This window comes from Ixodes scapularis, unplaced genomic scaffold, assembly GCF_016920785.2.
Source record: "Ixodes scapularis isolate PalLabHiFi unplaced genomic scaffold, ASM1692078v2 ptg001158l_1___fragment_3__unscaffolded, whole genome shotgun sequence".
In the NCBI taxonomy this organism is placed as follows: domain Eukaryota; kingdom Metazoa; phylum Arthropoda; class Arachnida; order Ixodida; family Ixodidae; genus Ixodes; species Ixodes scapularis.
The window spans coordinates 2,755,001-2,758,807 of NW_024610108.1; positions in this window are offsets into that span (position 1 = coordinate 2,755,001).

The following is a 3,807-nucleotide window of genomic DNA, read 5'->3' on the forward strand; positions in this document are numbered from 1 at the left end:
AGTGAACGTGTATATACACACGACAGGCAAAGCAGCACATATTCTTAAGGGTAGAAGATATTTGAGCTGGGATGCTGGTGTCTCCCAGCACGATCAAACCATCCGGGGCTATTGCCGCCTTCTCGGCTGCCCTCGGCACTTATCGTGAATAAAAGCTATATATGTATGTTTACTTTTCCTGGATAAAACTAGTTGAAAGTGAGTGCCTGTCCTGTATACTCCTTGTCCTCGTCTTTTTTGCGCTATTTTATATATTTTACTAAGATGAACCAACAGCGTACCGTATTAAAAAGAAAAAGAAGAAGCTAAAGTGATAATATATTTACCTGGTGCTTCTTTTCGTAATAGGCACTATTTCAAGAGTGCAAACGGGTATCTTTCCATTCATTTGTAGGGTTCGCTTATTTTCAGGTGCCGAGAAATAAATTGCTTTATTTAAATTTGATGGAGCAGTAAATGACAAGCTACATACATATCTGTCTTTCCTTGTTTTTTTTTTGTGTTATAATTTAGCCTGAATTTAAAAGTTATCAGTCTGTTGGGTCGCCTAAAATACAGGTGATTGGCATTTGAGGTTTTTTTTCTTTACAAGATAATGGTTGATTCAATTTAGCAAGTAAGCATCAATTGTGCTACTTTTTTTTTCCTTCATCTTAAATAGAGCTAAGCAATCAACTCGACATGACGGCTACTTAATTTGTCGCTTTCTTACCGCCTGTTTTCCGAAACTGTGTGCTTTCTTTTCGTCGTCATCGACTTTGGGCTGCCGCTCCAAGTCCATAGAGCCTTTTTTTTTCAGCTATCCCTGCCGTACACCCTTGTACTTCTGTTCATCGTCAGACTAATAGACAGTTATATTTTCTTCCGTACAGTTCCAAGTTGGCGGGTCAGTTTCGGTTCGGCTGAAACTAACTCCTCGGTTCCGGTTTTTCGTTCGCTTCGGTTTTCGGTTCGACACCCTGGTCTTCACCGTGCATGGCACCCCCCCCCTTCCTTCCTTCCTTCCCTCCCTCCCTCCCTCCCTCCCTCCCTCCCTCTCTCCCCTCTTCTCCTCCCTGCAAGAAAACAAACTGTCGTTTCGAAATGTTTTCTTACTTGAACTGTGAAGGTTTTCAAGTGCATTGTCTTTCCTCCTTTATTGAGCGCACAATTCTAGAGTGGAACTTCCCTTCTGACATTGCAATAAAGTTTCCTGCACAAGGAAGAAAAACCTGCCGTTTGACCTCTCTTGTGTGTGCAAAGTGTCAATGTACCTATATTATGCTTGAACATGGTCTTTTTGTATTCCTATTTGTCACAGAAATCATGTATGTGTATGTATGTATATATATATATATATATATATATATATATATATATATATATATATATATATACCAATATCGCACTTTATGGATTAATCTTGCACGACCTGTGAAAACCACGTATCTCTGGCTTTCCTCACGTTCGATTTTCGAGCAATTTCTGAAGCTAGCTTGGGGAGATTGATTTCGCTCGCACACAATTCGAGGCGCGAGGACGGGCATGTACGAACGCCTACGTAGTCGGGACGGTAAACAAAACTTACACAAATTAAAATCCTGCGCAGATAATAAAAGAAAGAGCAACAAAAAAGTATGGGCGTCTTTCTTTACTAATTTCTTTTTTTTTTTCTTTTTTAGGATTGTAAGCGGACGGGCTTCTTAAACGATACCAAAAAGCGAGACACAATTTGACAAACGGGTCACGTCACAAGAAAGAAAATCCCACATCCTCAAGCGTGTAAAAAATGCACGCAATATCTACATTACTGGAATTGGAAGCGCTGCCAATCTCGCGTGCACTAGCCCAAATCGCGTTGCTCCCGCTCACGTCAAAGCGACACAGACCTCGTCGGAAAGGTACGCTTTCTGACGCGGTCAACCGCGCCAGAAACACTATATATTGTAAAATTCTGTACTTTGGACGTGATTAATTCAGACTGCTTTGCGGCTAACTAAGCGCGCGTTCCTTCCCAATGAAACGAAAGAGCGAGATTAGAAATAGAGGAAATAATTCCCGTGAAAAGAAAGAAATTCGTTCTTATTGAGCTTGGCAGTAAAGCACGCGACATCTCCAGTATTCCGTTTGAAAGCGTTGTCCATGGCAAGTGCAGTAGTGTACAGTGTTCGGCTCTCGCCCAGTTGAAAGCGCCAGAAAGCCCGTGTCGCCTCGCGACACGGGTAACCGCTAGAAAACACGCACATTTTAATGTCGCGTGTTTTGCACTTGATTCCTCGGAAGTACTTTGTGGGAGACGAAGCGGGCGTTCCATGCCAAGGACACGGAAGAGAGAGATTAGAAATAGAGCGAACTATTCGCGTGAAAAGAATAATATTTGTCTCCTATCAAACTTGCCAGAAAAGTAAGCGAGATTTCCAGTATTCCGTTTGAAAGCGCTGCCCGTCGCAAGTGCAGTAGGGTAAATTGTTCGGCTCTCGCCCAGTTGAAAGCGCCAGAAAGCCCGTGTCGCAAAGCGACATGGGTAACCGCTAGAAAACACGCATCTTTTTCTTTTGTTAATCCCGTGCTTCTCACTTCGTTCCTTGAGAGGACTTTGTCGGAAACTAAGTGGCGGGGCCTTCCAAACGAAACCAATGGTAGAAACAATGAAGTGAGCAAAGAAGAGTAGTGTAAAGAAAGAAAATTGCCTATTATGAAGCCTGCCGTAAACACGCGCGATACCGCGAGCATTCGGATTAAAAGCAGTGACAATCTCACTTACTATAGCGCTCATTGTTCGGCTCTGACACAATTCAAAACGCATGAAACGCCCCGTGTAAATATTGGTTTACTTTGTAATAACAAAGTCGATAAACTTTCTGTTGACCATGTTAACATGAACTGAAAGTCGAAAAGAAGTAATCAGAGTCAAGCAGGGGTAGGCACGTTTTTAATAAAAAGCGAGAAATAATTTTTTTTATAGGGGTAGGATGTATGTACGTATGTATGTATATATAGAGGCACACAGGAAAAAAAGAACATTTATATATATATATATATATACACAAACATACATACATACATATATATATATATATATAAGGAAAGAGAGAGGGGAAAAAAATAAGAAAGAAAGAAGGACAAATAAATGATACTGAATAACGAGGAGCCACATGAGTGAGAGACAGTAAGTCAGTCAGTCAGTCAGTCACCGAAACTGATAACCACAAACTATGTACAGAATGCTCTTGAAGGATCTTCTTTATACTTATCGGTGCTATTATGTGGAGGTGGGGTCTGTCGAGCGTTCGATTGGTGCGAGCGGCGTCTGACGACGTCGCCGACGCCTTTCGTCGCCGTCTCGGCCGCTGCCTCCGCCGCATGGTCGTTACAGCAAGGTACCTGCGATCTCTGGCGTCTGCCGTTGGGGTCGGTTCTCGGGTGCACCTGTGTCTTGAAAACGAATGCGAGAGGAGGGTGTTTCGGAGCGTCCGCGCTAACCGAACGGTGTGAAATGACGAGTGCGTTCTGACCGAAGGCCGGGGTGCGTCCTCGCGTCCTCACGGGACCTGAAAGCTCGGCAACGCTGCGAAGGCGTCGTCAATGATTTTTTTGGCGTACGACTTTCTGTTGCTACGACGAGAAAGAAATTTATGCGCTTCTTGCCGCGTCGGTACCGACCTCGGTCGGGGATATTCCGGCTGCGCGCTCGAACGTGCTTCATTTCTTCTTGGATTTGGAAGTAATTCCTACGCGTTGTGTGTGTTTGCGGTTGGTAAGGGGCGCCTGACGGTGGCCCCGCGTCCGCGCGTTGGTAGGGTTTTGGGCGACCCACCACGAAAAGAT